This window comes from Solanum dulcamara, chromosome 7 (assembly GCF_947179165.1).
Source record: "Solanum dulcamara chromosome 7, daSolDulc1.2, whole genome shotgun sequence".
In the NCBI taxonomy this organism is placed as follows: domain Eukaryota; kingdom Viridiplantae; phylum Streptophyta; class Magnoliopsida; order Solanales; family Solanaceae; genus Solanum; species Solanum dulcamara.
In genome coordinates, this window is record NC_077243.1 from 11867714 (window position 1) to 11877721 (window position 10008).

The window sequence follows — 10008 nt, forward strand, 5'->3', positions numbered from 1 at the left end:
GCATTTATACTTTGGAAATTAAATTCGCGTCCCACCCACCAAGCTTGATATCTAAGAGTATCTAACATATTACGTAACTTCTCTCTTGTTTTTACTTTTCATGTAAAACTTTTTTCACAAATCTGATATTTTTGTAATTAATATTTAATATCATTATTAAGTAGTCTGGATATTAAAGGTACATTGTGCAATCAAATTTTGAAGGCCTCGTCCATCTCATTTAAATGGTGCCATTTTTTGTCTATCTTAGCTATCTTTAAATTTGAGCTTATTGCTTGCCTCCTTTTTCTTTGCATTCCCTTGTAACTAGAGGTAAGGTTTGATCCCCTATTGTATATTTTTTACTTAAATAATATACAAGGTAGAGGTTCAGGCCCGGGTGGATGAATTTTATCCAAAAAAAAAAAAACGAGTAGTACTATTTCAACACATTTCTAAATTTGTATAAACAAACGCTCAAGATAGTGAAGGAGAATTTATTAATTAAGAAGCCATGCTAAATATATACACATACTTAGCAGGAGTTTATTTTAAAACATATAGTCTAGCAGGCATTGATATATTACTCCCTCCTAGATTCGCTGGAAGTAGACAACAAGAGAGTGGTCGTTCACAAGAGCCAAACGCCTCTTTCCTTCTTGGGAAATCACACCCACTAATGAACACTGATCAGCATCTTGTTGGTTTATGCTTCCTCCCGTCTCCAACAATCGCTCCCCTAGAGATAAATCGTAATCTCCGACTTTCCAAATTGTATAGGAAACACATAATTTCACTGTTGGAATGTTGAATTGGATATTGATGTCTTGCTCTTCATAGATATATGGTCCGAAAGGAATCTGACGGGTGTACCCTTAGGTCCTCCATCGGAGTTGTAACGGAACACGCCGTCTGGACAAGGGGCAGTTGAATTCGGTGACTTACCTAGGTACACATCACCACCCCAAAATACGGAAACAAGACGATAACTCAAACGAGGATCAACTTCTTACCACTGGGTAGGTCAATGGGATTTTGGCTAGTGAAAGTTGATGAAAACACTACAATGGGAAGCAAACAGAAACATAAGAAAAATAAACACTTCATCTTCTTTGATTTCTGTATGAGTTGTCTGACTCTCTCTATACTAATCAAGCCTTTAATTTATAGAGTGTCATCACTCTCCTATTCCTTGCCATGTTTTAAACATGAATATTCTTCTCTACCGTCCTCCTCGTTTTCTCTATGTTAAAAATGCTCATTCTATTATAATAAACTATTTATTGTTTCCCTCTCAATTATTTATAACAAGTATTTTTTTGATCGTAAATTTTTTCATATATCTTTTAAATATCTTGAATGATCAATTATTGATTTTTTACATAGTGTTGAAATATATATATATATTTTATTTTTAAGAACTTAAGAATTTCATATTCAAATTTATAAGTAAAATTAAACTCTTTAACTCTCAAAATTTAAATTGTGTCACACCAATTAAAATAGAGGAAATGTATTACTATATTGTATCATTAAAACCTTCAAATCATAGTAGTTTAAGAGCCATTATAGATTTTTAAAAAAACAGGAGGGTGGGGGCGGGAATTAAAGCAATAATTACATAAATCTCCCTTCAAGCTTGATTTCTTTTAACTTACCTCCTTTATGATTATGGTTAATTACCTCCTTTATTTTAAATTTTTAAAAACTATTTATTATTTGTAGAAAATATGTTTAATTTAACTTATAATTTGTCCTTTATGATATATTTTATTATTTAATTAAGTTTATAATTAATTTTTTTCAAAACGTACTTTTAATTTTTTAATTTTTTAATTTTCTTTTAGTTTTAAAAATAATTTCTATTACTCTCTAAAAGCATTTAATCCAAAAATTTATTTAAATACCTTATTTTAAAAAAATAAATTTAGAAGTACAGTAAAACCTCTATAAATGCATATGCTTGGGACTGAAAAAAATATTCATTTATCGAGATTATTAGTTTATCGATAAATGCATAAAATATTTATTTATCGATAAATAAATATTTATTATTTTAGAGAGTATTTTGCAGTATGTGCCATAAGAAAGAAAAAAAAAATTGAATTAAGAATTTCAAAACTTTAAATCTAGGAAACTAAAAAGTGTAGTCTTTGCATATTTATTATTTAAATCTAGGAAAGCTAAAGGAATATAGTGAAGTTTAATGTTTCTAATTGTATTCATGTATATAGAATATGAAGAGATTTTATATTAACTATAAACGAAAAAAGCTAGATATTTAAAAATCGTAATCCAAGTATAATGTTTTCTCATCATTTGAAAAACGTACAAAAATCACCTTTAACCAATAAAATAAGAAACGCAATATGTGAGCATAAGAAAGAGAATTCAACTATTAGCCAAAAAGATTTGCAAGCATGAGTGAAACAAAAATTTGATTTGACTATTAGTCAATTAACAATATCGCGCACTCTCAAAAAGTCGGCAGAGTATTTGTCAAATGAGATGAAAAATAGTTAAGGATGAAATTAATTTTTGTTTTGGTGGGAAGAAAAAACAATCAACTATAGAATCATATTTTAAAAAGAAATAGTTATTGATCTAGTATTATTGACTGATTAAATATATATAAATTTTTAATGTATTCTAGTAATTATTACTTTATATTTTTGCTGGGCCTTTAATACTTTATTTTTAATTATCATCTAATGCATTTAGCGAGAATATTACTTTAATATACATGGCCGAAGTCAGGACCGGAGAAAAATATTCATTTAGCGAGATTATTACTTTATCGAACAAATATATATAGTTATCCTGAATACCCATAAGTGTTGTTCCTCGTTAAAACCTTACTAGAAAAAATTCAGTAGAAAAAAGCCTAGTGAAGAAAAAAGAGTACACACATATGGTAATACGGCTTGATTGTTGCCTCATTAAAAAAACCTTATTAGGAAAATTCAGTGGGACAAAACCTTGGTTAAGAAAAAAAGAGTACATCGCGTATTTTACTTCACTGATGAAAACTTCATTTGATAATTTGGAGACGACGCATTCCAATCTTATATCTTACGTTCTTAAAAGATGATGTTGATAATGCCTTTGTGAATAAATCTGCAAGATTATCACCCGAACGAACTTGTTGTACATCAATATCACCATTCTTCTGGAGATCATATGTGAAGAATAATTTAGGTGAAATATGTTTTATTCTGTCTCCTTTTATAAAGCCACATTTCAATTGAGCTATGCACGCAGCATTATCTTCGAATATAACTATAGGTACTTTGATATCATTTTCCAGGCCGCATCTTCCTTTGATGAACTGTATTATTGATCTCAACCAAAATATTCTCTATTTGCTTCATTAATTGTTATTATTTTAGCATGATTTAAAGACAATCGGAATTAATATAAATAAATAACACATAAAAATATGGTCCGACACTTAGTATCTGTACGCCTGGACTAAGTTGTTCGGCCATCTGTGTTTTGGGTCTTAAGCACGCTTCCATTGTATAACTCAGTTGTATATACACTGTATATTGAATTGTTTATACATTATATACAATGTATACAATATTATTTCTATATATCAAACTGTATACACACAGTATACACATAATATTATCAATGTATATCATACTATATATACACTGTATATCAGTGTATATAATATTGTTTTCTTACATATTAGACTGTATAGATACTGTATATCAGTGTATACAATATTATTTTTCACCTGTATTATGTGCTTACAGCCCAATATCAATATTCAAATCATGAATATTAGTTTCCTTTCCATGTATCAACTTTTCAGCAATTTGAGCAAAATGGTGTGAGACTCAAAATTCAACAATATGCAAAGATGGAATCCAAAGATGGACTCGAATCGATATCACATGTACCAAAATAAAATTAAATAAGCATCTACTTATTTTAAGCTAAACCAAGAAATATATCATGATATCTTAAGGTATCAAATTGATGGGCATCCTAGAGGTGACTAACAACATATATTATATGTGGACAAAGAAAAGGAAAGAAGAAATATATTCAAGTAACTAAAGGACACAAAATTAATATATATGTTATACTAACTCAAATTTTAAATAAAAAATTAAAACAACTAGGCTATGAAAGTTCTAACTAAATAATAATTTAAGCATATTTTTATTATCTAAATCATGTTTAAAGAAGAAATTAAAAACATGAAAATCTATATTGTCAAAAAAAACTACTTGGAAAAATAATGAACAAAACTAAGTGCTTTGATGAAATAATCCTAATACATGCTAGTTAATTAATCCTAACACATGTTAACTATAAGAAATTTCTATCATTAATCTAACCATTCTTAATACATGCTAAAAAAAGATTACAAAATAACTAAATATAAAATATGAAATAATTAAATAAAATAAAACTGAGAAAAGATTTTATCTCTTTCCGGGCAGAGAAACTGAAGACGGAGAGCGGAAGATGACTTCACCACCACCCAATAGCTTGACGGAACTTCAATCCACAAAAAAAATTTGAAAATTTAGACTCGAACCTTCGTGGGTTCGACATTATAAGAATTCCATTTTTAGCCTAAATTTCGACTTCAATCTTCTATTTTTCTTGAAGAAAAATATAGATTGAAAGCTAGAAATTTTCACAACTTTTAGGCTGGGGAGAAGAGTACAAAATTCTAGCTAAGTTAGGAAAATTTCTAATTTTGGGTGACTAAAAAACCTCCACTTCTTCCTCCTTTTTAATGAGATTATGAGCCTTTATATAGGCTCCAAAAACCCTAAATTCTTCATCAATTGTCGATGTGGAAGAATGAAATTTTTTTTCTTTAGAAAAAACTAAAAATTTAAAAAATACAAAGTACAATTAAACTAACCTAACTAATATTGTATTTCGTAAAAAATAATATCTTCTGAGATGATTTTATAATAACCACATAAATAGTAATCAAAGATATAATTATATAGAAATTTGTATATCATAGTAAAATTTATAAAAAGATAAAAATAGTTAAGAATAACATGAAAATATCGTTGTTTTTATAAAAGTTAATTATTTTAAAAATGTTCAAAATTTAAAGAAACTCGATAGCTAATTGCGTTGTGGAGGGTCAAAATTGGGTGTCAACAGTATACGCTCTAAAAAGCTAGGAGTTTCGATGCTAACCTTCAGGGTTGATGGCCTGGCAATTAATTTGTCTTGATAACAAGCAGCACATGAATATTCATCATTCGTAAGAATCTTCAGGTTCTTTAACGGATGTCTAGTTAAATTTTCAAGAATTCATCTCATCATTATTGATCCAGAATGACTTATTCGATCGTGTCATAACACAAATGTATTTAGATCAGTAAACTTCTGGTTTACGATCAAATGTGCTTCAATTGCACTAATTTCTGCACAATATAGCCTAGATGACAAAGTTAGTAATTTTTTCAAAATATATTTTTGGTCTCAAACACTCTTGGTTATACTAAGGTATTCAATATTCATTTTATTTAGTGTATCAATTTGATATCCATTTCTTCAGATATCTTTAAAACTTAAAGTAGCTCTTTCGAAGCCTTCAATCATTTTCGAATTACCAGAAATTGTAGTAACATTTGATTTTCTTCTAAGCAAGTAGAAAAATATTTCTTGTCTTTAAAAATGTCATGAGTTATTCCACTATCAATTACAGAAATATCTTCATGATTGATCATTGATCTAAACAAAATTTAAGAAATATCCATATTTTTCTTCAAAAAGAAATAAAGTAAATATTATAATTAAAATATGGCTCATTATACAAATTTTATTTATTTACATGAGTTAGAAAAAATATAAACATATTATTAAATACAGACAAATAAAAAGAAAATTATTTAAATATCCAGATGCATAGACTCAATATTATTTTCAGAGATAAAATTTGTCTTTGAATTATTTTCTGTTCTCTTCAAGGATGGATGATATAGCTGAACCAGACATTTTGATGACTGACAGGTCCGTGACCAATGCCTCATACCTCTACATCTATAACATATGCTTTCTAAATTTTTCTTTGGTATAACTTCTTACTTTTCACACTTTTTTTTTGTAATGCTGATCATTTCTTTGTGTCAGACGAATATCATGATTATAATTTCTTCTTCGACCACGACTAAGGCCATGACCTATTTATCGTTGGTTATAGCTTGCCTGATTTACTTCAGGGAGTGGCAAAGAATCAACGGACCGATTATCATGATTTTCATTAACAGTTCGTTATGTTCTTTAGTAATAAGAAGTTGAGAGAGTAATTCCGAATATTTTTTAAAACCCTTTTCGCGATATTGCTGTTGCATGAGCATATTCGCGGGTGAAAATGTGGAACATATTTTTTCAAGTTTGTTTTGCTCAGTGATTTCTTCTCCGCATAAATTCAATCGTGCTATAATTCTAAACAAAGCAGAATTATATTCAGCTATATTTTTTAAAATTCATTAATCTCAAATTGAGCCAATCATTACGTGTATGTGGAAGGATGACCAACTTCAGGTGATCATATCTTTCTTTTAGATTCTTCCACAGTTTAAGAGGGTCTTTTAGTGTGAGGTATTGTAATTTTAACCCCTTGTTAAGATGGTGGCAGAGAATATCATGACTTTGGCACGGTCTTGACTAGATGCCTTATTTTCATCTTTGATGGTGTCTGCTAGACCCATCGATTTTAGATATATTTCGGCATCTAGTGCCCATGATGAGTAGCATTTTTCAGATATATCAAGAGCAACAAATTCAAGTTTAGAGATATTAGACATTTTAAGAAAATAAAATTCTTACCATTTTGTTATCTTTTTAAAATAGCTCAAAGTGATGAAGTCTCGTGCTAATAACGTGTTACAAAATAAACTAATTTAGTAAATTAATAAAAAAAAACAATAGTAAAAGAGAGAGAGAGTTGAGAGAATTGAGAGAATTGAGTATCTAAGTGTGTTTTATTACACACCAAGAGGATAAGAGAGAAAGCTAAAATAAATTGACCATTAAATATTAAGTGGGCTCATTTGTTATATGGAGCATCCACTAACTTAGGATATTATAATATATTTTATTTTATTTTTTAAAAAAAATCAGGTCTAGTCACTATAGTGTCATCTAAATTGAAAGGGAGAGAGAGAGTATATACCGTAAAAAGTGGACCACGTGGTACCATTTTGATGTACAATTCAGAAAAGAGGATATAGCAAATGCCACTTGTTAAACAATTACCTATTACATATTTATAATATTTTGTGGGATCTTATTATTTTCTTGCACTATTTTAAAATAAAATAAATATTTTATTTAAATACTGAATTGACATGGAAAATGTATTTTTCTCTCTCAGAAAAAGTGAATTGATTATCAATTCACTGCTAAGAAGTAATCTGCTTATGATTGGAGAACATTAGATGTAATCAACTACTCTTCATGGGAAAACCAGATCCTTTTCTTTTCTATTTTAGAATTGTACATGGTCATATTTCTTTATAAAAAAGTTTTTGAATTTGAACGTATTTTAAAAAAATATTATTTATATCTTTTATGTTTTAAAAAATAGTAAGAATTACTCTATTTAGATAATTTATCTGAAACATACCATCAAATTTATTTTTAAAGAGAAAACAAATAGTTATATAATGTAATGTCATAGATTATATCTAATTTATGAGCTAGTACAAATTAATTTTCACTGTAATTGAATTTTAAGAATTTGAGTTGAAGATGGAGTTGCGTTAAGTTATAGATTTTATAAATGATATTTGATTATATTTTTCCTTAAAAATATGAAATATAATTTAAATGAGGTAATTTTATAATTTAAAAAACTAAAGATAAATTTTGAAAAATAAAATATATTAGAAGTGAAAAAAGTAAAAAAAAAAGTTTTTGAGGATTTTTCAAACTTCATGAGTGTTATGTCGAAAAAAGATAGTTTAAAATTAATTTCAATTTTATAGAGAAAAATTAATTTTAGAAAAGAGGAGTCGCGCACTTATTTTTTTAAAGAAATTAAGAAAAATTTAATTTAAAAGACTCTAACAGATTAAGTATTAAAAATTTAGAGAAAAATGAATAAGAGATTCTTATTTCCACTTTAAAAAGGTATTAACATTCAAAGTAGCTGATAACGCGCGGTTATCCGACGATTTAAAAATTATTTGACTAACTTTGTGAGAAAATATGATTACAAATAATTAATACATTAAAACTATTTAAAAGAAATGTAAACTTAAAGATTTGGAATAACTTGTAAAGAAAAATAAACTTGGTCTGAAAATGACTAAGTAAAGGATGAATAATTTAAATAAATTACTTAAATGGAACAAATGATAATAAAAATGGTTTCTCTTTAAGGGATTTAATCAAGTAAATCTAGAGTTGGAGCAAATCACAAATAAAATAATAAACATTTATAATCAAATATTAAAGAGAGAGAGAGAGAGAGGAATTAGACTTGGGCTTTTGCCTGATCACTAATTATCAAGCCATTAGGCCTGATTACTTTCCCTTTTGCTACTGCAGCCTATTTTGGGCTTCTGGCCAATTTCAGATTGTATATCCATGTATACACTTGCTGTATCTCATGTGTACATGAGTGTATACTCCTTGATGTCCCTGTATATGGATGTATACAATTGTATACAATCTATTGTCGCTCTCCGAGACCTGTTTTTTTTTCTTTCATAAACCTGCTCATCGGCTTCTCTTCCGGATCTTGAATTCTACGAGGATGACTCAAAAGTGTATCAACATAAAAAATGCAAGGAATGAGTCCAAAGTGGACTTGAATTGATATCAAGTGTAGCAAAATAAATAAATTAGCAACCATTCAAAGCAACATTAAGAAACTTATTTTAGACGGATGCCAAATTTCCAGAAGAACAAGAGAAGGAAAACTCTATGGTGATCAAGTAATATTTTTTTAGTAGAGCAAGTTGAGGTAAATTAGAGAACTAAACAAAATGAAACAATAGTTTTGGGCATAATGAGATGAAAACAAAGTGAACGATTGATCTATATAGTTACGATAGTAAAACCAAGACAATGCTTGAATATTCACAAAATATGATTAATTAATTGAGACAAACAAACAGTAACTATTTGAAATTATAACAAAATAATTGACATACACAATGATTATTTTCACATGATAAATCAGAACATAATGGCAAAAAGAATATTCGAAGTGCTACTCTCAATTTTTAAGGGAAATCAAGAACTGAGTGATAAAAGAAGGCAACATGATAAGTTAAAAGATTGCTAGTTTTTTACTTAGTTTTTCTTTTTCTAAGATGTGTATTTCCTTTGGATCTTTCCGTCCCCCTTCTCGGTAAACAATTCAACAATTTATAGTCGAACTATAATTAATTTGAATTTTATAAAAGAACATATCCCTAATAATTCAGATTCGATTTTGATATTTTTTTATTCGAATTAGATTTGAGTGAGATTTTTCTAATCAAAAATCAACAATTAAGGACATAAATAGAGAAAATGGAAGAGATTACCACTGTTGTCGGCGGATTTGCGATGTTGTCGAGGTGCATTGAAGAAGACGACGACAAGGACCTGTGAAGTATGTATACGTAAGTGTACACAGTGTATGTCTCCGTTGAGGTCTTTGGGAAGAAGACAATTGGAATTGGGCTTTATTTGGATACTGATTTAATGGGCTGCTGTGTGTATGTAATGTTTTAGGAAAAATGAAATGGGCGGTGGTGAGCTTATAATTGTATACGTTGTTGAGTTGTGGCTATTGTATGAAGTTGAGTATATGGGCTGAGGAAATTGGACACGTAGAGGTCTATGTGTAATGTAAGGATGGGAAAAGTGAGTTATTGTATGTCGCTGGAAATTGAAATTTAGTGGGGATATTTGGCATTATAAAAAATTGGAGTTGGGTTAGTTAAGAATTCAAGTTAGCTTGGTATTGTAGTTGTATGTTGCCAGGTGTTTTTGTTGGTGGGAAGGTTGCTGGAAAATTGGGGTGATGTGATGTTGCTA

General features: G+C 28.6%; 1 pseudogene; it reads right to left on the reverse strand.

The window, feature by feature from the left end:
* Positions 1-547: 547 nt before the first annotated feature.
* On the reverse strand, positions 548-1227 carry LOC129896357 (serine protease inhibitor 5-like; annotated as a pseudogene).
* Positions 1228-10008: the final 8781 nt, after the last annotated feature.